General features: G+C 42.4%; 1 long non-coding RNA gene across 1 annotated transcript in view; it reads left to right on the forward strand.

Annotated features, from left to right (window-relative positions):
- Positions 1-24,781, forward strand: part of LOC139800795 (uncharacterized) — a 47,988-nt gene that overhangs the window by 11,329 nt on the left and 11,878 nt on the right. The window contains exon 2 of the long non-coding RNA XR_011727934.1: positions 24,275-24,388. This is a non-coding gene — a long non-coding RNA (uncharacterized lncRNA). The remainder of the gene's footprint in view (positions 1-24,274; positions 24,389-24,781) is intronic.

The following is a 24,781-nucleotide window of genomic DNA, read 5'->3' on the forward strand; positions in this document are numbered from 1 at the left end:
CATGGTCCCCCTCCTCAGCCTTCAAGGCCAATAAACATGTCATAAAGGGAGGAAAAAAAAAAAAAAGGGAGAAGTTAGGGAGCAAAACACAGCCCTTAATGGGCTCTACGTGTGCTGCAGCCACCTTTTTAGCACTTGGACAAAGAATGCCTCCTCCTCCCAACTGCAATGGCACGTGGCCTCCCAACATGAGTGTCCTTGGACTAAATCCTGTTGGCAGTGTCTGTGCACCCATGTGTGGATATGTCTGCAGCCAGGGCAAAAAGAAAGAGAGGGAGGAGTGTGTTAATTGTAGTGTGAGTACGTGTCAGGCAGATAGAGGGAAGTTTCTTAGATCCCATGGTCAGTAGGGCGTCTGAGGACTAAAATGTCTCTCCCAGTACAATAAAACTACCAGTGCCAGCTGGAGTCTTCAGCCAAACTGTATGCCTTAGAGCTTAGATGTTGCACATCACTGGAGGCTACATAATACTTTCAGCTGGCAGAGCATTCCATTTGATATGTCTGGGGATGGAGATAGTTAGTTAAATAAACACATGGGCTGATGTGTGGGGAGCTCAGACAATGGCTCCTTCTCCCTCCTCCAAATGCATTTTGGGAGTATTAGTTTGGGAAGAGGGGCACAAAATTTTTTCATCTCTGTTTTTTTGATCTGTTTCCTTGTTTAGCCTCTAAGTGTTGTCAGGTTGTGTTGATGTTACTTCTTTTGGCGTGAATCTTTGTGAGACAAAAAGAAGGACCTGGTCAGGTTTTTCAAACAGATCAGAGATAAATCAGAGAGAAATGAAAGCTTCAAGGCTTGTTTTTTCTGAAGAGGAGAATTTAGCCTTGGTAGTGGGTAGATAGTTTGAGTTGGGGGAGTTGAATAGGAAACTATTTTAGGAAACTATTTAAAACAAGCTCAGTCTAGGCTGTCTCTTCAAGTTGCAAGTAAAAAACCCAGATGTTGTATATACACAAAGAACCTGGGCACAGAATCATAATTTTACTATTTAAATGTAAAAAACGTCTACTTTGGCCAGCTAGGAAAAATCCTTGGTCTTCAAAAGCCCCTTCAAACCATGAAAGCAGCACCTGGGGTCCAGGGATACTGATCTGGAAATACCTACCTGTTGGTGTGAGTCTGTGCCAGGTTTGCCAATGGTCATGCCATGGGCCAGTTGATCATAAGCTAAACAAGAGTGGAGAGAGACCTGCTGCAGGGGCAAAGGCTTATGATCACAAAATGTTCTGTAGCATTTTCTTTGCTAAAGCCTCTGTTGAAGTTTAAGATGTGTTTTTTAGTGATTCAGATGTTCAAAATAGAAATTTAGAAACTAGTTGGAGATATTGGTCTCTGGTTGTATGGATCAAGAGGTTATGAATAGCATGGGGAAGGGAAAAATAACAGATAAAACTTTGGACAGTTCATTTTGGAAGGGAAGTTTGTATTAGCAACCAGATTTTAGTGATATTTCTGGATTAGGGTTTGTTTGGAAGTTGATCTTGCACAGCAAAGATTTCTAGATCTGACAGATGCTCTGAAGGGATGTTTGCCAGGTAGTATTAAATGATGCTGCTGGTAGAGAAGTCCAAGGCTCAAAGGAAGTCATAGAAGAGATGGGCAAGAAGGTCTGGATACCACAAAACCTGCAGGCATCTGTGTGCCCTGGTGACAGACAGTGAGGCACCTGAATTATTCTAAACCACAGGTTTTCAGTAAATGCAGAGAACAGCCATCACACAAAACATTTATTAACAGAGACAAAAACTGTTCTGAGCAATCCACCATGCAAGAACTGTAAAGCAAGAGCAAATTGGACTGTTGTAAGTGATCTCTAGGAATAAAAAAGAGGAATGCTGTTGGAATGTAATGAATCCCACTCTTGAGTTTCCAGATGCAAAACTGTTTTGCTTCCACTTCTTGTAGTGATTACTGTGCTTGCCTGCATAGGTTCCTAAAAGCCTTTCACTCCAGGTGATCTCTACCATCATTCTTTACTGTGAAGAAACCAAGCAGGCAGTCCCTGATCTTGTAACCTTATGTGTCACATACAGCAAAAAATCTGGGCAGATGCACAGGAACAGATTCCAGCTCAGCTGGGCACCTGCAGGGCAAATGTAACACCTTGTGTTCATTTCCTCTTTTCACACCTTGGGAAGGAGCAGCAGCAATGCTTGAGCGGTGGGGAAGTTTTGTGTATGGAGGTAAAAGAGTGAGGATGAAGGACAAGTTTCCTAGTTTCATTCTTGTAATGTGTGTTATAAATGAGTAGGAAAGAGATCAGGTTCCCTTTTGTTGCTGAAATGATAAAATTGTGGGGTTTTGTCTGGTTTAATTCCAGGACCAGAAACCACGAGGAGGGCAGAGGGTTTGCTCTGTATGTAGTAATAAGGGGAGGATAAGACATGAAACAGAGTGGTCCCTCTACCCTCCTGCTTACCTTGAGTTGGAAAAGAAGTTTCACATAATGGATTTCATCTTCCAACATGATGCTTGGCTTTCAGAAGTATTGAAGTACTTTAATTCTGTGTCAGTAGGATTGTCTACCTGTGTCCTTTCTTCTAAAGTTTTCATATGAGGATCTTCTAGGAACCTTGACAATCTACACAGATGACAATCATAAGCTATCTAACTTGGTGCATTCTTGCATTTGCTTTCTGTTTCTTTCTTTCACATCTCCAGCCTAAAGTGTTGTTAAAATCTAAGTTTTAAGTGTGTACTTTTCTCTGATACGGAGAATTTTTTTGCAGACTTTTGGTAGGGTGGTAAAACCCGTGTTACTTTGCCCTCAATTGTCCTACAGTGCTGTGTGAGTGCATGTAACCAGTGATAATCCATTGCAATCTCTAGACCTGTATTATGCAAACACTTCTACATCCTCCTCTTTCTTTTCTGTGCAGGAAATCACTTGTACAAACAAACACAAATTGCTACTATAATATTGTGAAATGTTGACACTGTCTACAGTGCCTGTAAAACTGTTAGAAGGCCAGTTCATCTTTGTGTTCTGCATAATCAGAGGAGAAAACCGAACTCCCTCTTAATATCAGATTTTGGGTCACTCTTTAGAGGTGCATTTCTCTTCCCACTGTTGTGTAATGAATACAATCCCCCATGTGAGGCACCTACAATCCTGCTAAATTCGAGCAGTGGGCATGGCCCCAGTTTTTTCATGGCCCTCCACATCTGTCTGAAGATACTGAAACATTCATCTAATTATGAAAAGGATCCTGTGAAGAGAATTAGGGGGTTCAGTGAAGAGTGTTGGGCTTTTTTAGGTTGGTGACCTCTCCCAGGAGCACAGCCCAGCATCATGCTCCTGCATGTCTGCATTGCTGAGTACATAGTGTCAAATAATGAAGCCACCTTTGTGGATGCATTCACAAGCTCTGTTGGGTTGCAATGCATGACATGATATTTAAGGAAAGCATTAGGAGTTATGCACGACAGAAGGGATCCTTCTGATTTCCTGGAGGCCCTTTAAATCTTGACCTGGTTCCAGGAAGAAAGCAACCTGTGAAACATCAGCTCCTGTCAGCAATTGCAACTCAGAGAGAGCAGCACATGCTCCATATGCTGGAGGAGTTGTGAAAATCCATGGAGCATCATATGCTTGTGTTTAAAAAGCAGCTGCCCTTATACCTCCACTCTGGTATAAAAATAAGTGTTTACTTAATAAATTTTTCCAGTTCCCCAGTGTAGGCACTGTGAATGCCACGGGCGGCAGCTGGGTGTAAGCACTGGGGTGTTGTAGGTTCCTCACCAGAGTTTCAGCAGGAGTGGGTCCCATCAAAAAGGCAAATTTTAAAGTCATAAATTCCCTCATTCACCTGACATCTGAAAGAGACTGATACTGAAGGACAGAAGTAGGAGGTGATGCTGCATCACAGAGGACCTGAGACTGTCTCAGTTCACCCTTGGAATCTGCCTGGACCTGGAAATATCTTCTCCTTCAGATTTCAGCAGCCTGTCACATTAGGCTACATTATGTCATGTTAGGTCACTCTGGAGCCCTATCAGATGCACTTTGTATTTTTGCACTTGACTGATTTAAAGGGGGTCAATCAATGAAATCAATGGCAATGAATATGGGGCAGAAAAAAAGAAAAGCTTTCTCACGCAGCACAGGAACTTTCTGTAACGGGAGGTTACAGAAGCAGATGCTGTGGAGGGATATCAAGACCTGAATGATTTAGTAAGATCTCTAATCTTTGGAAAATTTAGGCATACAGGAATACCTCTGTATCTTCTACTCTGCTGTTGCTTCTTGGTTCTGCCTCCTTTCTTAACACGTTTCCTGTATTGTGTAGCACAATATATGTTAGGAGCAATTAATTTTGTTCTGAAACTTGAGGCAAGGGCTGCTCTGAGAGGCAGGTCAGCAGGTTTATAACCCCCAGAGCACAAAGTCTGGGGGAGATGTGATGTGCTCATCTAAAACCTACTGGTGTTTCTTTAGTGAAAGAACATTTTTCCCCCTCCATCTTCCTAAATTTCCCCTCTCTGTCTCTGCATTACTGAGAACTTTTGTGCAACAAAAGGTACCTTTCAATAATCAGTGCACAATGTTCCTATTGCAGCTACTAGAATAGATGAACAGCGAGTCATTTTCTCTGAGCCCCATAATGAAGATGGCCTTGTGAATTCCTAAACACTTGAAAATAAATGCTGTGTTGAAGGATTGTTGACAACTTTGAGTTATTCAGTACCTCTCTGCATCTAGTTCAGCTTTTCCAAAGTTCACAAAGCTATTGTGATAGACTGGAAGTTATCCTGCCATGACCTAGACGCTGTTTTGCTCCAGGCTTAGTATGCTCCCTGTTATTAATCTTATCATAGAAAGCCTTGAATAACCTGACTTGAGTCTCCCAGTGATGAACAGTACTGGGTTATGCACCATTTTGATCATGAACTCTTGTACATGAAAATACCCTGGGAGTGTCTGCTTTGAGTGTGTGTATGTGCAGAATTACAAGGCTCACAGTCTCTGCCTTCTGGACCTGCAGGGATAAATCTTAACTTTAGCAGAGAATTCTACCAATTTGTTATAAGAACTGAGTTATCTTCTAGCTAGTAAGCAAGGGCTTTTATTAGAAGTGGGCAATAATTTATGAGACTTTAGAATTTCTTCTCCCTAATTTGTGTTTCTATATAAACATGCTACCCCAATGCACTTCTGTCTTGTGGCATTTCTGTAGGATTTGTTTCTAGCTGCCCTTCAATGACCTCTTCATTTCAGAGAAGAATTATGTCATTTCCCTGGTCATTTTTGTTTTGCTTAAGCCTTCTTCTCACACTTGAACAATAGCAATCTACTGAACATTGCTGAAAACTGCATTGAAGTCCTTAATTATTATTTCGGTATTTGAATTCTGTGTACATTGCAAGCATGGGGGCTTCTGTAAGAGTCCAAAGTGAGAAAAAGAGGGATCTTTATCTGATTCTTCCCCTTGACAACCACAGGCTCTGGCATTTTGGGCAGTCAGGAGACAGGTAGCACTTAAAGCTGAGAACAAGGAAAGCTTTTTGGAATCAGATGCTATTCTACATACTGGAAAAAATGTACAGACAGGCATAGATCTCAAGAGTCATAGAAGAACTAGGATGAATTCAGGAAATCTGGACTTGGATTCCCCTTCCCAATCCTGGCCCAGCCTCCCTTTGAAGTGATGTAAATTCTTTGCTTGCCTCAATCCTTTGGCAGAGTTTCACCCATCCGTTTTCTGTTACATGAAAGACAAGCCCTTTGCTTGTTTGAACAAAGCTTTCACATGGTCTTGTTCATATATTTGAAGAGGTGGTGAACAGTCCACTCCTGTCCAACCCCTCCAGGCCACCCATGATTTTGTAGACCACTGAAATAATTCACTCAGCACATCTTTTCAAATTTGAAGTCCAGAGAGTTTGTATGAGCCTTCCTCACATGAAAGTTTTCTACACTGTCTCCTTGAAGCTTTTCCAATTCTAACAGATCCCCTTCTGACATCAATTGTACTCATCAGGGAAAAGTAGCATTAAAATCTGGATCTTCTTGTTGTGGGTTTTAATTCTAAGGATCTCAGCATTTGGCTATCTGCATCTCAGCTTTTGGCTTCTCAAGAGTGAACTGTGCTGGTGGTGTGGGGTTGAGCTGCCCCTTTCCAACATTAGGTTATTCTTTAGCAGTATTTTAACAACCAGAGGAAACCCAAAAGAAGATGAAGGCAAAAGCTCAAATTATGATCACAAATTCTTAAAAATTAGTCGGGACTGCTGCTGCTTTTTAACGTGGGACGTACTAATGATGTTAGCAGGTTTCAAGCTGGTTTTACAAGCAATCCTTTCTGAATTGTTTCAGCAGGACCTGCTAACCAAGCAGACATCTGTGGTGTAGATACCCAATGCACTAGGTAAACTCAGTTTGTTTTCTGAAGTTTGGTTTCAACCATCTGCAGCCATTTATCTTGGTTCCACCGCTTTGCATGCAAAACATTGTAAAAATGCAAAAGCCTACAACTGGCAGAATGTTATTTTTTAGCTGCCAGTACATCCCCAGAATGTGAACTCAATGCCCTTGGTTGTTTTTTTTTTCTCCTGTGGGAGACTTCATTCTATAGCAACCAAAACACAATTGGATCCCAAACAACATCCTAAATATTAAAAGCCTCTGACTTGTGTGCTACTAATGGAACCCCCAGCTCCTATGCTACTTGTTAAAACCCTTAGGCTAATAAGACACTCATCCAAACTCTGACCTTGTGCTGGCAAGTACAAAATAATCATCCAAACCCAATCAAAATCAGTTTAAAACCTGAATTGTGGAACAATTATAACTACAAGTAAATAGATGAAGCTTAAAAATAGAGACATTGCCTAAAGTAGTGCTCAATGCTTAAAACTGATTTGAAACCTTCTAGGTTTTCATGGCAAAGTCAGTTTTTTAGCTTTACTACTAGCACTGGAAGTTAGTCTCACTGTCACTTGGCTGAGTAAGGTGACTTGCATGCTGGAGCCTCTTGAATAATTTTAAGCAGCAACCTCAGCATTAAGGACCAACATGAGGTTGTTTCTATTATTAGTCTTCTCTGTTTAAATGACAGAGATAAGGAATACAGGGATTCAGAAACAGAGGTCATTGTATATAGACTGCTCAGATTGTCTTTTCTCTACTTCTGAATCTTCTTTGAGGGTATGAAATGTTAGTACAGTTTCCAGATTTACAGACAAAACCTGAAAAAACAGTGACTGAAAACACTGCCTGCAATTCCAATCAGCCACATGCCACTGGGCTGACACAAGGAATCTCTGACTCTTTTCTCACAGGTTTGGGAACAATCCACAAACTGGTGATTTAGGCTGCTCTGCGAGCCACCTAATCTGAATCTGACTCTCCTGAATTCTTTCCAGTGCTGGATGGATAATACTTGCACTGAATTATAGCAGCCACTTGTAACCCTCTTTCCACTTGACCAGGCATGGAGGTGTTTCAGTTCCCTCAAAAGAGTTTCAATCTCAGCATAAGAGAGGAAAGTTCATCAGCTGTCACATTTGTTCTAAATGCTCCAAAGACTGTGCTAAAATGATTGCCTATTATTAGAAGCTCTGTAAGGCATAAGTCCCCAAAACCTGCATTCAACTGTCCTTTCAGTCTGTGCCTGCTCACAAGTGTCTCCTTCTTCAGTGCCCACTACTCCATCACCTCCCAGGACCACCTCCAAGGTCCTCAGTTGTTCCCTCCATGTGCTTTTTGCAGTTTTTCCAGTGCCTCAGTTCACTGATTTGCCCAGCAATCCTTGCTGGGACATCTGCACCATATGTTCATTTCTGACCCAAAAAGACTGGGGAAGTTTGAACTGCTCCATGACCATGCTGGTGCAAGCCTATTCCTGTAGAAATAATAATAATGTGAGAGTAATGTGTTCCCTGCAGAGGCTTTGCCAAATGGGATGTTGTGACTGGCTCTTTATCAGAGAGAGAGATTATTTATTTGTGATGTTATTCACACCCTCCTTTTTTCCAGATAAAAGGCTTTCTTTTATTAAAACCCCAGTCTCCACAGAGTGATTCCAGACAACGTAGGAAATTTTTACCCAGTCCTGTTTTATCTATTTCTGTAGATGTTATTTACCTGCTAATACTTGTGTGCCATGTGTGATGTTTTAGTCCTACTTCAACTTATATACAAGGCATCTGGAAGATTTGGACTCAACTCCTACCTTTGCCACAAATTTTGAGTGTTCTCAGTTCATGACCTCAAAACTGGGGGACAGAAACATTTCTTGGGTGATCTTGTGAGATGAGAGCACAATTTCTCAAGGCTTTTCGACTCCCATATCTCATTTTACGTGTGTGTGGTGCCAAACTTAACAGGATCTCTGCTGTCCTACTGTAACCTGAGCAATGCACACATAAGGTAGGAGGGATATGGTGTAGAGGGTGAAAGTGAAGATGGCTCTAAGCTTTCCTAGAGACTGTTCCACTGATTAATGCTGATGAGCATTCCACAGTTAGGATTCTCCCAATTGTTATTCAGGGGTGGTAGAAATTAGGTACAAAAGAGATCAATGGAGTGCATAGCCCCCTAGTAGGATGCTGGCAAGAAGTTCAGCATTCCAGTTTAGTTTCTAGTATTTGTTTCACATCAAGTAGTTTCTTCCTGTCAAAGGCACTTTCCATTCACTTCATAAATTACTGTGAGGTTTGACAAGTCCTTCGAATTTGGTTTCCCCTTTCCTTGCCCCAGTCTGTTACAAAAAGGGCTTGATGGATATTTTGGAAGTTGACAGGCCAGTAGATCTTTCTGCACTACAATACATTTTGGTTGAGCAGCATCACAGAAGCCAAGAGGAAGAAAAGGGAATAACATGAAATTGTATTCAAGGGTGGTTTATTTCCTACTGTAACAGAGCTTGCAAAAAAGTTTTGCATATCAGAAGCTTTGAAGAGAGGGGAAATCTGGGTTTAAAAAGAGCTCTTCCAATAACATCAGTGAAGTTCTGGTGAAAATGTAAATTGTTCTGGCTTTTTTGTGTATTTTTATTTTACAACACTGTTTAATTTCATATGTATTTTGTATATTTAAAGCAGAGGGATTCTTATTCATTGTTTTTTAACTGTTATTTCCCCCGTTGCCTTGGAATCCTTTCCAGTAGGTGTGTGCTCACTTACCCTGACCATTTAAAACTAGTGAGATCAGGCTGTGTTTTTCATTCTCTGTTCTCTGTCCTCCTCTCTGTACTTTTCAGTTTTCTTTTTCAAATGTATAATTTACATGGTTCATTATTTTACATCAGGAAGATGCCTGAACTCTTGGGTTTGTTGTTTTTTTTTTTTCATCAAGCAAGAACACACAAGCAAAGAATTTTATATGAGAGCAACGGTTAATTATTTTTACTGTAATTTTTAGTCCTGCACATAGAGTCTTCTGGAACTCAGTTGAAAAGAGGAGTCAGGAGTTATGATCCAGCAATATCAAAACTTTGTTTCCAGGTTTCTTTTTTTAGGTGCTTTCAAAAAATTTCTCATATGTAGAAATGTGAAAATTAAACATTACTAAGGCAAGAGAAGAAACTTCTCCTAAAGTTAGTGCCTGCTGATAATCCAGCTCGTTTTGTCCTTTGCTACTCTTTTGCTCCATAAATCTAAATTGAGGCTTTTCTTATTTAGCCTTTCTTGATTTCATTTTTTGGCATGGCAGATCATATGAGTGGAAGTCTTTCATGAAGCACCTTGAGATGTCTCAGCATGATAAGGTGCTAATTAAATGGAAATTGCTGTGGAAGTGGGAGAGGGAGTAAGAGTTCAGGGCTACCTACTTTATGCACTAGTTTTGTTGATGGCTTAAGTGAAACTTCAGACAATTATGAAATAACAAAACTTAGGCTAACTCCTTTTAGATAGCTCCCAAAACTTTACTGATTCATTTTGGATGCATACTCAGATGTCAGGGATGGATCTTAGGTGAAAAATCTTGACTCTCTAAGGGTGTGTTAAAAAAACAAAAGCAGTTCCAAGGTCTTGTGAATCTAGCTAGTGCTTCCTGCACAGTGCCAAATTTCACCCAAACTGTCCTCATCTTAATTCTTCTCTTTTGTAGCTGAATCACATGTTTTATACTGCTGTTAGGACTCTTCATAATAAAAGGGATTTTGTGACTGACTGTTACTGAGATCCAGCTGAAATTCTAAGGTCCAAAGAAGTTATTCATTCAACAGGTTTATTTAGTTTATCTCCTAACAATTCTTGGAATCCTATTTCACATTTGGCTTGTACATCTTATTTTACATAACAATTTAAGGTCATCTAAAATGCATCACGAAATGTCATACTTCTCAAATTGTAATTGTAATAAAAAATGTGTTATTTGTTCTGAGAGCTGTAAGGAGGAGACAAAGCCACTTGTATTTACCTAGTGCTTTGTAAACAAAACTTTATCCTTGAGATAGTAAGAACAATGGCCTTAGAGCAAGATGGAGATCACAACTTACTAGGGAGTAAGAGGATCAGGTAAATACCCTAAACTCTGAAAGTTTTATGTAATTAAAAAAAAAATATTATCAGTGGGTTTACTAAATTTGGGTGTATAACTAATGCAAAAGTAGGTGGAGAAAAAACTTTGTAATTGCTTGAGAGGCATGAATTCATCTTTCACTGAGGAGAAAAAGAAAGAAAGAAGGAAAATGGCAAGCACATTACTTCAGATGTTTGTTTTGGATTTGCTTTCAACTTTGGAGGGATTTTGTCAATTGCTGTATTTGATTTTGCCATGCTAGATATAAATGAATCCAAGTTTAGTTTTGGTTCTGTATCTCAGTAGTATTGGGAGAACTGATTCTGTAATAACCCCTGTGGCCTCTTAGCTGGAGAGAATGGTTTGACCACTTGTAAATGTATCTTCAGTGATGCTGGCTGAGAAGAACCTCTTTGCTTCATATGTCTCATCTAAGAACTAAGAATTTTTATTCTCTCATGTAAGAAAGATCATGGGAAGTGACAGGTTGAAACGACACAGTCACAGCATGTCATGTCAAAAGCCAAGAAATAAAATCAAATGGAAATTTGGGAGTTCACTATGGATCTACAACTGTTATCAGAGCTCAGGTCTCACCTTATACTTCTCCTTCTCTCTACAGAACCTGCACTTTCCCATCACCTTGTCTTCTTAATGATGGATATTGCGTTTGCAAAAATTAAAAAGAAAAGCACATTATAGTGAGAGAAGGAGGCTCAGTATAGTTTTTTCCTCATCACTGTTCTCAGGACCTGAAATCTCATAGATACAGGGGCCCAGAGCTGTTACATGAGGACAGGATCGATTCAGTCAATCAGAGGGAGAACCTACTGTCAGACTCCCAGACCTTTAACCTGCTCCTCAGAATTATTAGAACTCCCAAATCTCTTTGCAGGCTTTTTCTATTAGACAGATATTCCCATGTTTTGATTTTTTTGCTCCAGAAGTAATTTTTTTTTATAATTACCTTCATTGAACTGCACTTACCATCTGTGAAGTGAGAGGCACTTAAATGATTTATTAGCCTGGATTCTTAAAAAGTGCTGAACAGCATGGGATTGATCTGGCTAGTGACAAACACAGGATACGTGACAATGGATAGGTGGGCAGTGTTTGATGGAGCATCCTGCTGCTCTGGTGGGGGCTTGCTCTGCTGCTGAGGATGTTGGCTCTCTTCCAGTTGCATAGTCAATCAATACAAGGCAGGTGTGCCTTGGCTCAGAAATACAAAGACATATCTTGAAGCACAGCTCTCCTCTTGAAAAAAAAAGCATGGGGCACTGTACCTCTTGTTTCTGAAATAAGTCCCCATAAAAGGCCCTAAAAACCTTTCCAGAGTCCAAACGTTGATTCAGATTCTTTCTTGTCTGTGCACTGCTCGAAATCCTGAAGGCCAATTTTGGTCCTGGCTTTTTTTTTTTTTCTCTTGCAAGCAGTATCCCTGATATGGAAGATGCTTTCCCCAGTCTTTCCTCACCATGGTTAATGTTCAGTGGGGTTCAGCACAGACGGAGCAGAAAGCTGAGCTGTGCAGATCTAGCTATGAACATAATGAGAAGGCAGTGCAAGGCTGTAGGCATCAGCACTGTGTAAAGAGGAAGATGGTTTCTAGCTAAGCAGGAGATGGGAAGGAAGAGTATCTGCCTTTCATGCTAGCAAAATCCTGCCTCTGGTAATAGGCAGGGACTCCTGATTTAGAACTCCAGCTGCATTCTCATGTGAGCAGAGGCTGTGAGACCCTGCTACTCAGAGCAGCATTTGCCTTCCCCCTGTAGCAGACACTCACAACTTGTGCTGACCTCAGAACTCAGCAGGAGCCGAGCTGAAGTGGCTCCAGCCCTTCAGAGGGATGGGATGCCACCAAGAAGCTAATCTCACAGATGCAAGTGACTGCAGGTGAGCCAGAGCCTGCTCCATGCAGATTGCCTGGAGGATCTTCACAGGAACATTGGCAAGGAGGTTGCAAAGCTAACTTCAGTGGTGTGCTCCTGCTGGGGGTTAAGCATCTGCCTTCCCCCTTCTCTCATCACAAACTGAGAGAGTGAAAAAAAACCCAGTGCAGACACTGTATTAATCTTTTTCTTCATACCCCACACACCCCCCAGTTTAATGTATGCAGAGAAGCACAGGGCTGAGCTTAGAAAGAATAACAAAAGGGATGTGCATGTGTTGGTTTAGTCTAAGCCATGGAATAGCTTGGACCAAAGCTGTGATTTAAGAAGCTGGGTTCCTGATCTGGCTGGATGCTGCAATAGTAAACAGAAAGTGTGCTGTGGCTGGCAGTGAAGATGAAGTGCAGGGCTCTCCAAGGACAGTTTGCAGTAGCAGATAATTTGGTGGCTGAAATGACTGAGAGTTGACAGTGATCAGCTACAAACCCACTCCATGGCTTTTCTGTGCCCTCAGCACCCTCCTGCAGCCTTGGGCCATACAGACCAGATGCAAGGGGTCCTGCCTGGGAGGGGAGGCAGTGGCATAAGGTGAACAGGGAGCAAAATCAGGCAGCAAATAAGTCAAAGAGGAACTGAGAGGGAAAGGAGGTGTGAGTAGGTGTTGCAAAGGATGGGGTAGGTAGGGAGTTCTCCATGTGTCTTGGGCTCAGCTTTTAATTTGCAAGATGTTTAATAGCCCTGAGGCAAGTAGGAGGAAAGCCCCACTGGAGGGAAGTTATGCAGTATGTAGGGTCTGATCTGAGCTCCTGGAATTTCTGGAATTCAACAGACATTCAAAGCTAAAGGAACATAGCTGTTACTGTATTTCTATTCTGTGCTTAGATGACCTTGAGCTGAATTTTGGAATCTGAACATTTATGCCTATCTAGATACTCCTCTGCCTTCTAGCTGTGATCATGCTCAGCAGCCCAGTTGCACCACTTTACTTGATTCAATATCCACTTCACCTCCCAGACCACGAATGGTGATGTTGTTCCTCAGCTTTTTCATAGTTACCTCTCAGAAAATAAAGGTTCTCTTGCCTCACACTGCACTGTAGCTGTTTCTCCTCTACCTGTTCTTTTTTTATCCCATGCTCAGTATTCAAGGCACCCATAAGGAAGCACCATTGAAATCAAATCAGAGCTACACACTGAACCACCCTGAGCTTGGAGTTTGTTTAAACTGAGCACCATGTTTATGAGTTAAGATGTGGTTACCCTCAGGAAGCACAAAGAGAGTTCTGGGAAAAGAAAACATCAGGTAATCTTCCTCTTTACTGGCTGATTCATCAGTATGCCCTACAGAGTGGCATGTGGCCAAATGGAGTTGGTGAGGAGCAGAGACAGATGGCAACATGTGATCTGGAAGGAACACAAGGCTTTACACCCAGTCAGAGATGCAAAACCAGAGCCTTGAATACTCACAATTCTTTTGGTGTAGATGACATCATCAGATTCATTATCCAAACAGCCTCAATTCCAGGATTTAGTTTTGTTTTCCTCTTTATTTTCAATCAGGCTTTCTTCCATAAAACAGTTTTCCTTCTGACCTCCAAAAGGAGTGAGCAGGTCCATTCCTGGTGGACACACAGCCCAGAGGACCTGGGTGGGGAGAAGAGGACAGATCTGTGCAGCCCATGGCATAGGACAGCAACATTATGCTGCACTGAAAACTCTAAAGGGCCTTTCAGCCCAAACTTAGGTTGTGTCCTTTTCATTTCACAGATCCTTCCCTGGCTCCTTCTGAGCCTATGGCTTGGGCTGCAGGAGCCAATGTAGCAGTGTAGATATATTTGCTGGAATAATTGTTATTGAGCAATAGTTTCCTGAGTGAGATAATACATCCCCATCCCTGGAAGACTGATGGGCACATGCTGCAGCCAGGCTCTTCCTGCAGCTGAGCTGTATCAGCACCAGCATCAGAAGCAAGGTGCAGGGGGCTCAACAAACCCTTCCCCTGTGAGCACCCAAGCTTGGCAGGACTGACTTGGCAGGGTGAGTGGTGAGGCAGGAGAGCTGCCAGCTTTGTTCAAGAGTTCACTCCTGACGGTTGCTGTCCTGGGGTTCAGAGGACCTGGGAGTTCAAGGGAGGAAAAAAAGGTAAACAAAGGAGTGAGAAAGAGCTGGAGAAAGAGTACAAAATATTTTTAAAGCTCTGCAGCGTCTGCGTCATCAAATCCGTGGGGCACAATCCAGTTTAAAATGGCTTTGGGAAACTGAGAATAGCTCACTTATGCTTAATAATTAAAGGAATGATATGCTTTCCTACTTGCTGTACTACAGATGAGTGAGATTTTGTCTCTGCACTGCTAACAGTGCCAGTGACATGTTCATAATGCTGTAACACATTTCTCTGCACATACAGCAGAGGAGGATGGTGGCAATGGGCCAGAACCACTTAGATCGTTTTACCAGGGGCACACAAGAGACCAGGGAACCCTATCAAGAAGCCACTTTTTCCAGTCTGTAGCACCCCATGTTGTGACATTCCTCGCAATGTTGTCCCCCTGCATTACTTCTGACTACACAAAAAGTGATTGTTGTCTTTAGATATAAAAATCGGTTTAACTCAAACCAGGGTCAAAGTGTTGTCAGTGTATTCAGATGTATGTTTCACTTAGTTTTGTCACCCTGTGAGTTGGAAAATTGCAGCTCTAGGTGAGGTCAGATCAGGGTTATAAACTTTCTTTGTGACCAATTGAGTATGAAACAAAATTTGATCTGCTCACATCCAGGTAATGTTGACTGGCTTTTTTCTTTCTCTCCTCTTTAAAGTGCAATCCTGTTTCTCCATGTTGGTTTTAAATAATTCAGTTTTGTGAAGAAGGAGGGCTGGAGAAATTTCAGAAATAACGCATGCAAAATGCTGGCTTTTGTACTCCTGATGTCTATGGGATTCTGCAGCATCCTGGTGTGATGTGTGGGTGTATGTGTACATGTGGGGTTTTTCTGTACTGGCTCACACACCACCTCTCTCTGTATGAATTGATTATGTTACCCAAAGATCTCCCAGGGATCTCTCTCTTTTTCTGAGGCAATTTGGTCTTGAAATTACTCTAGGAATTGTACAGTCCTGTGTTAAACACTCCCACACTGGTACAGATTGAAAGCTGATAGGTATTAAAATGAAGAGGTGTTTAAGTTATTGCTTTCCTGCTCTCAGAATATTTTCTGCTTATAATTCCTTTCTCAGGATTGAGGTGGGTCCTGTCTTGGAGTCAAAGGCAGAACTAGGTGACCACATGAGGTCCCTTAAAGCCTGTGAATCTAATTTTAAAGACAGAAAAAAATGAGATGTCCAGACAGAGGCCAAGGCTATCTCACTCCTCAGTCCCACACCTCTGGGTACAAACCAGTCCCAGCTCATGGTGGAGGTTCCATGGCCAATTCTCATTGTGGTTAATGCAGAATTTGCAACATCTCATCCCAGAGAAACCAAACCATGGCGTTGCTGGACAGAAGAGAACACAGAAACCAGGGAATTAGAGTGAAGAAGCTCCTCAGGAGACAACATTTTGTCTTGTCAACATGAGGACAGATGAAAGCCTCTTGCCTGAGACAAGCCTGTGCAGAGGTGTGAAGTTGTAGACTCAGTTCCCTGTGTCAGGCACCATTTCATATATTGCATCCTCACCTCCTGGGGCATGATGCCTGCTGACTGGTTGAACCTTACTGCCCACCTTGTGTATTATTTCTGGTTGATGGAATTGATATCTTTCCAAAACTGTCAGTCTCTTCTCCAGCTCAGAACACTATTGTATTTAGACTTTGTTCTCCCAATAACATAGAAAGTGTGTTGTAATCAGCAGGGAGAAACTGTGCAGGCTGAACACAGCCCAAATGGTAGCTAAAGGCAGCAGAATCTCCCAAAAGAGGTACTGAGTGCACCCAGGCACAAACTTTGTTTTTATGCCTTAACACTGCTGCCAGAACACTGCTGATGTATCTAGCATAGAATAAATATTAGATATTGGGCATTTCTCCCCAAATGTCTCCTCTTGTACACAGTGGAAATCACCCTATATTTATCTGTTTTGTGCACAAATGGAGTGGGGTTTTTATGGGGAGAATTTCGCAGGTTTCCTTCTATCCTCCAAGTTTCTGAAATGTGTTTAGTTGATGTTCCCATCTATTGAAAACATTCCAGTTTCCTCAGTTATTACATTTCTGGCATTTTTTGTCATTGTTCTGGTTCTCATAGTACTTTACTGTTTTCTCTTTATCTGTCTAACTTGTTCTATCCCCTGCTGTGTCCTCTAGGTGAGGATACACAATTTCCATGGCTTTGTCCTTAAAGAAGCATTGGCCAAAGCTGCTTGTGCCTCTGCACTTGTTTGCTTTCCTTTGCTTTCCAGTCTAAAACCCTGCTCACAACCTTCCTGATTTTAAGTGCCTGTCAGACTATTGTGCAGGGAGTAAGAGACATCTGTCCCTATGGCATGGTCTCTCTATCTTCCAGAAGTGTCCCCAGTTCCTGGGCAATCTGCTTTTTCAACCATCTTCTCAGCCAGGTATTAAACTTTGATTTTTCATCCTCTCTTTCCAGTGGCATTGCTGGAAGTGTTTTCAGAGAATATTCATTGTCTGCAGTCTCCTTCCCCAGAGCCTAAATTTTGCTTCCAGAATCTCTTTCCTACCTTTCTGTAGATAATTTGTGCCAAAAAGGATTAAGCTTTTCCCCAATACTTCCTGAAGGCCAATTCAGACTCCTGTGAGGTCTGTTGCCTCAGTCTTGGCACCATGTAAACCTCTCTGGAGTCCCTGCCCCACCTGCCTATTTGCTGGTGGTAGGAATCAGCTTCAAGCCTGAATTATGGTTATACAGAGGTGCCTTTCTATTGGCAGGAGACTGATGTCTGAGTGTGTGAAGAGGCCAAGTTTCAGATGTGTGCTTTTGCTTGGTGTTCCCTATTGTGCTGGCTCTTGTGTCTCCCCAAGTCTTTGCCAACTGACATTGGACCTCACTCCATATTCTGCAATATTTTAGTCTTGAGCCTGGATACTCCAGTGCCAAAGTCCCTTTCTTGAGTGCTGGCATGGCTGATTTGGAACCAGAATCAAGATTTGGAAAGACTTCTTTACTGCTTTTGGCAGAAGCCCTTGGGTTTAATGGGCTGTCCACTATATATTCTGACTTCTGACAGCACTCCTGGAGCTGCTGCTCTTACCAGGTTGCTCTAACAGCAGAAGCCTTCAGCAGATGGACACAAGGACCTCATGGACAAATTCCACCTTGCATACTCTTGGGAGATGTCACAACTTCACACCATCAGCTTTGTGTAGTTGATGCCTGATACCTCCCCTGTAGCACACTTTGCAGCTGAGCTGTGAACTGGGCATGTGGGCATGTCCAAGGCAGCTCATGCATTCTAGGAAGTCACTGGTTTGCTGCATGATGCAGTTGTCCTGCATGTGTCCTGTAGGCTGGGTGTAGTACATGGGCTCTAATCTGCTTTAGAATTTCAGACAATATCCCATTGGGATGCATGAACTGTTCAGTTTTATAATGAGCTGATCTGTAGTCAAATATATCTCAATTAGAAGATACTCTTAATCTCCACTCCACTGTGTAATTTATGGTCTTCTCTAGTTGGCAGTTGCATCAAGGTCTGCAAGACCCACTATTTTCTGTGTCAAATCTGTGTCAGTGTGCAACTGCAGATTTTTTTTTTTTGCCTTCTTTTTTTAGCTCTATTCTGTTCCCTTCCTCCAAGCAGGAGGTCAGAAGTACCTGGTACAATCCCACCAGCTGTGAAGACTCATTTGAATTCAGCACACCCCATTGTCCTGCTGAGTGTTCTATCAAGGTGCCAACTTTGCTGTATTAACCCAGGAGCAAGGGAAACTGCAAGTCGCTCAATCCTTGGGCTACAACAGGTTTATTTTATTTAATGAAGTTTGAGTCATTTTTCTGTCAGCACTGGGCTGCAGTTCCAGCTGAGCCCTTTTGAGTCCGCATATTCCTCTTTACTGCACACCTCTGGGGTGTGCAGCCAAAAATGTAAATTAATGAAGACAAAGAGGAGAGATGTTCCTGACACAGTTATTCATCTCTCTTGGTAGGGCACTGATGTTCAGACAACACTGGGAGAAGCTGCAGTGTTATCACTTCAGCCATCAAACTAAAGTTAGTCTTTTTCTTGGGGAGAACTGTTTCAACTAGCTGTGGACCACCTTAAAATTTTCTAGAATTTCTGTCTCAACAAAATCACCCTTTCCTGCAGTATTTCAGTACGCAATATTGTAAATTATGTCATGAGATTTATTTTTTTTTTCTTTCTAGACATATCTTAAACATCAAAGCTATTTTGCTGTAAAAATAAGTCAGGAAACCATGGGTCAAAATTGGAGAGATGCACAACTGGCATCTGCCTGTGATGACTGTGGCCCAGGCACATTTCTTTTTTAACTTAGCCATCCTTCTCTGTCTCTTGTAATCATAAATAAGTGCTTTGCAATCTGTGGAATGTGTTTTTTTCACATGACCACCATCTGGGCTGCTATTTCTCTGGCCTTTTGTACCTCTCTTTGTTGTTTGGGTTACTGATAGTTGTCTGTCTGGTGGTGTTTGATTTTAGCTTTCTCCCTTGTCCTCCTCAAAAAGTTACACCTACAAACTTCCATTAGTTTTATCTTTGAGGTTTACACTTCCCTTAGCCCTAACAAATGTATCTGAATTCTACAGTTTATTCCTGTCATTACACTGTGCTTCACTTTTAACAAATGAGTGTTTGTCTACAGGAAGAGATAACAGTGAGGGATAACTCTGGATTATCACTCTGTGGAAACTGACATTTAGGGTCCATTGCCCTCTGGGAATGGATGCAGATTATTTGCACTGCTGTTCCAGGATCCATGTCTTGTCAGGGAGTTTCCTAGCACTCTTTTTTCTCCCTCCTATTTGAACTCAGTGTCCTGTACAGAACAAGCCTTAATTTCAGCCTTCATCAGACCTGCTTTCTCTTTCAGCTGAGACTTCTTCCTAATTCAATGGTACCTGAGGTATGATGGAGACAGTTCTTCAGACTGGTTTTGTGTTAAATGCTTGCTAAAGCTGATGAAAAGCACTCCAGTGACTCCAATGACTATTGGGCCAGTACCTGAGAACACTGAACCAAAAAGTAACTCCATCTATTCCAGGCTGCCACTTCATTTTTTTACTGTATTCCCCATCCCTGTGTGTTACCAGAGTATTTTTTTTTCCGAGCAAGATTCCTTTCCTGGCTTTATGATTCTGAGATGAGAACAGGTAAAGTCAACACAGAGTCACTCTCTCATGCCTAAGTTGCAACATTTCTGTCCCCTCAGCTGAGGGCTGAGTTCTGAAGCTTCCTGCAGGCCTTGGTTTGGTGTGTGTCAGTGTGATGTGCTGCTCACTTGGCTTGTTCTTCTCATGGGTAATTTGATAAGTGATAATCATGGCCTGCAAGGAATGTCAACACTGCCGTTCATGCCGTACCAGTTTATGTCTTCATTTCATCTGGAAAAGCCACTGTGTCAGCTACTAGTGGACTTGCTGCCCTTTCCTGCTTAAAGCAGGTGCCGTTTTGATTTTGATTTGAGTATTAAGAAGACACGGGAAGGACTGAGGTCAAATCACCAGGCTTTGGGTACTTCTCTCTTGCTGTGGCATGAAGTGCAGCACAGCTACAAAAGCCTTTAGGGGCTATGCCATCATCTGGCTTAAATAACCAGTGATCCAGTAAAATCAGTGGGAAGATACCAACTGGCAACATGGTTGTAACCCTTGGGCTCTGCACATAACCTCACGAGCCTCTCTGCACAGCACCAGGGATTTTCTTTCCAAACTGTGCGAGCAACACACGGTGCAAATCCCCTCAGAGCCGTGGTGCACTAGAGCTGGGGAGAGGCTTCCTCTCAGCTTCCAGGGCTCCAACAAGTGCTCTGTGGGCGCTTGTCAGTACCTCAGTGAAAAAGGCCGAAAGCTCTGACAGCAGGGAGGGACCCGGTGCCTCCATGGAGGGCCTGTGCCCCCTGTGCCCTCCTCAGGGCCGCCGTGCCCCCCTCAGGGCTGCCGCCTGTGGTCGGAGCTGCCGTGGGGGTGAGGACCGTGGCCTGTGGCTCCCGGTGAGGCTCTGTGACCCTGGTGGGGGCCTGTGTCTCCCAGAGAGAGCCGGTGACCCCTGAAGAGGGCCGGTACAGGCAGTCTCTGCCCGTGGTGGGCTGTCAGTAACACTAGAGGTCACTCTGTGACCAAGGATGGAGATGGCGTTCGGGGGGGGGGGGAGGTCAGCGGCTGCTAATCCGTATAAAATTGCTGAACTCCAAGCAAAATTTGTAGCTCATTATGAACCGCTTTGATGCGGCGTTGCTTCTCTCCCAACTTCAGAGCAATGATTTCCTCGGAGAGGGGAAAAGCCTCCACTCTGGAGTGGGTAAGAGCCCCCAGAACAAGGCAGAGACTGGGGAGATGTTGGGGGGGCTGGTCCGGGCAGGGTTCCCCGTGGCTCCTTTCTGGGCTGGATCTACCTCTTCTTAACACAACTGTCAGTGCCTTATCAGCATGGTCAGGAATTCATTTAGCTGCTGCTGCCTAGCAAGCCTGGGGGTAAAGATGGATTTAAGGCAGTGACGAGACATCTGCGTGCTAAACTCCCTGGCTGCAGAACCTATATTGAAAGGATTTAGTTTTATTCCCTCTATTAATCCCTTTTCTCTCAAACAGGTCAGACTAGAGGCTGCTGCTACTGCTGCATTTTTAAGCCTCACTGGTGGTGATGTTTAGGGTTTCAGGGCTGGTCGGTCATGCGAGACATCTGTCTCATCTTGGTGAAAAGTTTTGCTTCTGATTTTATTTTATAGAACCTGTTTACTCTGGACACTCAAAAAAGAAGGTGTCTCTGCTTTTCAGGACCCAGAAATACCTTTGTAGAAGTTGTTTTGAGTGAAAGGTTTCAGTGATTTCTACTCAGGCAGGACACAGATAATTTTGGGCCAGCTGAACCTACTTGGAAGTTGGCTGCATAGTTAAAAATCAGTACTGATTGAAAAACAATAAGAAAAATAGTCTTAAAAAATAATTTTAACATTTTCCATAGCAAAATATGCCACATGCTGACCTATAAATAAAGCATGTTCTTACCCTTCCTCCAGTCTCCCAAAGGAACAGAGGTGAAGCACCTGATGTGAGACTGAACAAAACACTTTGTTTGACTTAAAGCTTTTTTGCTGAGTTTATTTTTTCACTTTGGCCATAAAAGGCAATGCTGGTAATATGCACAGTTTTATTTGTAAGACTTCTCTTAGCTCCTGTGGAAGCCAGGTGTCTACTGGTAGGAGAGGGAATATTCCTCACATCCCTTTTTCTCTGTGGAACATGCCATTAATCACCCACTTTTGCTGGAGGTTTCCAATGCTTTCACAAGGAGTTTGTGGTATGAGGAGGCTTTGCACAGGCCCCATTTGGGCAGGTACTTGTTTGTGGCTGGATTCCAGGGCAGTGCAAACATCTCACACATCTAGTCAGAAATAATTGGGATAACAGGGACTCCTTAGTCGTCCTTCACTCGAGGGTCACAGGACATCAGATTTGCCTTTCCCATTGAAGTCAGCTAATGTACTGGAAATGCCTTCATTTTCTCCCTTTGGAGGCACAGGTTCAAATCTGCCATAAATTCTAAGTGACACAGGTTCAGTGCTCTTAATTAAACCCCACGAGGTTATTTTTGTGTGTCAACACTCACCTTCTCCTCCCTTCTACACTCCTTGGAGCACTCAAAGGGCAAGGAGGACTTGAGGTGGAAGTTCTCAGTGCAGCAGTTTCAGTGAGCTGGGGATATGCCCAGGCTCTTATCTGGCCTGGTATCAATCTTCCATTGAACTTGTGATGTAGTGTATATTCTTTGTACATTTAAAGCATTCAGTTGTGTGCAAGATCGTTGTTCCTTGTAGGGAGATAACTGCCTAGAGAGGATTTGTGTTATCTACAGCATCTCTCCAGCCTGGAATTCATTGATTTCCAATCTACTCTCTAAAGGTGCAGAATAAGGGTGATCAATGCTACAGTGCTGATGTGAATAAAGTGTGTCCCCTAATCTGCATTATCAACAGCCCACTTCCTGATATCCTGAGCTGACCTGGTCGTGACTGTCTCTTACACAGACAAATGTGCTGCCTGTTGCTAACCTGGCTTGAAAGCCTTTAAAATAGGGACGAATCAGATTCAGTGTTGCTCTTCCAGGGAGTGGCTAGGCTGATTCAAACCCCTTTTAAGCTAATACTTCTGCAAAGGCACTGCATGTTGCTAGCATTTCTCTTAGATTGGGTTTAAATGAAAACTTTTAATTGGTCTGCTGATTTTCCTCCCAGCATGTTAAAAAAACCAACCAACCAACCAAACAAAGCTAGGAAGAAAAACAACCGAAGCCCCCAAAACTTGCCACTTAAAGAACTGTTCAGAGAGCAGGTTTTTATTTAATAAACAGTGATCAATTGAATTGGTTAACCGTGAACACGTTACAGCAGAGTTTGTTGCTGTTGCTGCTGCTAATTGCAGTTCATGTGCACGAGAATATTAAATGGCTGTTTGCAGGATCATTTTCGTGCTCTTTTCATTTAACAGAATGGAGAAAACAACAACTGTTGACAGTGATTTTGGTTAGGACTCAAGCACTGCAGACTGTGCCCTCAGGATGCCTGTGCAATAACTCCATCAATTGTGGCCATTTACTCTGCACTTCCAGACATTTCTGCAAACCTTGCAGCTGTTTTTTCACTAATTTGCTCAGTAATTAGATCTTATCATGCTGGCTCTATGGCTTTATATAAACTGTAAGCATTGGGAGCTGCCTTATAAGACATTTTAGAGTTGTCTGTGTTGGTTTGTGCTGCTTTGCAAGGACCAAGGTGCTCTCAAAAAGCAATAGAAATAAGGAAACAGTTTTAACAAATGGGTTCCTGCTGATTTAAGGTTTCCTTAGAGAAAAGGAGTTCCTTCACTTTAATCACTGGAAGTCAAGCAGCATTGGTGGGTTTCATCCTGCTGGATGCTGAGCACAAACTGGGACCTCTGCTTTTGCCCTCCCCTTTATTCTCTTATACACATCTTTCACTTCACTAGGGGCTGAGGACTTCAGTAAAAGTATTTTATCATTTTAGATATTTCATTGATGTTAAGGAGAGGAATACCATGGTCCTGTGAGCTCAGGGTCAAGAGCTGGTATCAGTCATGCACTTGTGCCAAAAATGACACTATGGGCCCTTTGTTGAATGCATTGACTTTACTCTGGAAAATGTATTAATTTCAGAAACAGACAAATTTGGAACAAGTAAATGTGTTCTGCATACATTTGTGTTACAGACCTTGGTGTTTACCAGCAGCCAATCCAAGAAGCCATGTCTTAGAAACCCCAGTGTGCCCAGTACATAAACATTTTATATGACATAAAAACCTTCATGCTCAGTGCAGTAGAAATGTAAATGCTTTTGCCAGGCTATGTAAATGCAACAACTGGAAATCTGAGTGTATGTAGATAGATCAATTGATCAGTCAGTTAATCTAGGTATGTCAGGTACTTGAAACTTTTTTTATTAAAAAATCTTTGGAAGAAGTTGAGCTTTGATTCAAATATATAACAATTTTTAGAAAAGCTTAGTTTGAAATCTTTAAATTAGCACTGCCATACCTCACAGATAAATCCTTCAACCCATTAATGGCTGATGTGCTGATAAGCAGCAGTGGTAGTGGTGACACAGGCAGGAGGATGGAGCTCAGGACAATGGAACTGTGACAGCAGCATATGCCATAGGGATTTTAGTAATAGTAGCAATAACAACAACAGTGATATCTTTTAAAACTGTTCTTTAAATTTAATAAGTGGGTTCAAACATCTGTATCTCTGTTTTGCAGAATATAGAGACAGCTGTCCTGGCTCTGGAAAAATGAGGTTGAAAGCTGGATGCAGTATGGTCAGACCTGCATGACAAATTAATTACCCAAGGAAGCAAGTGCTTTAATTTGAAGGTAATGCTTTGCTACTACAGGATATGTAGATATGTCTGTGTCATGTACCTATCTTGGGTCATTTGAAGTGGCCTGTGACATGTGTATGTGGAAGGGCACATTCCTGTGGGTATGGTTCTTGAGTCCAAGCCTGGTACTTTAATCAGCTGGGCACACATCTCCCCTGGGCTGCACAGAACAGGCTGTGGTGAGGGGGGTGCTCTCTTTTCCCATTATGTGGAAGCCTGTAGAGAAAGAATTTACTCCTCAGGTTCTGCAGTCTCTGTGTGAACTTCAATATGACAGTGCCAATTTTAATCAAAGAAATGTACTGTGGATGTCCCCTGCATTTTTATCCACTTCTCTTTGACAGAAATAGAATTTAGAGTTCTGCTAGAGACAGAAAAGGTAGAA

The sequence above is a fragment of the Heliangelus exortis genome, chromosome 11 (assembly GCF_036169615.1).
Source record: "Heliangelus exortis chromosome 11, bHelExo1.hap1, whole genome shotgun sequence".
In the NCBI taxonomy this organism is placed as follows: Eukaryota; Metazoa; Chordata; class Aves; order Apodiformes; family Trochilidae; genus Heliangelus; species Heliangelus exortis.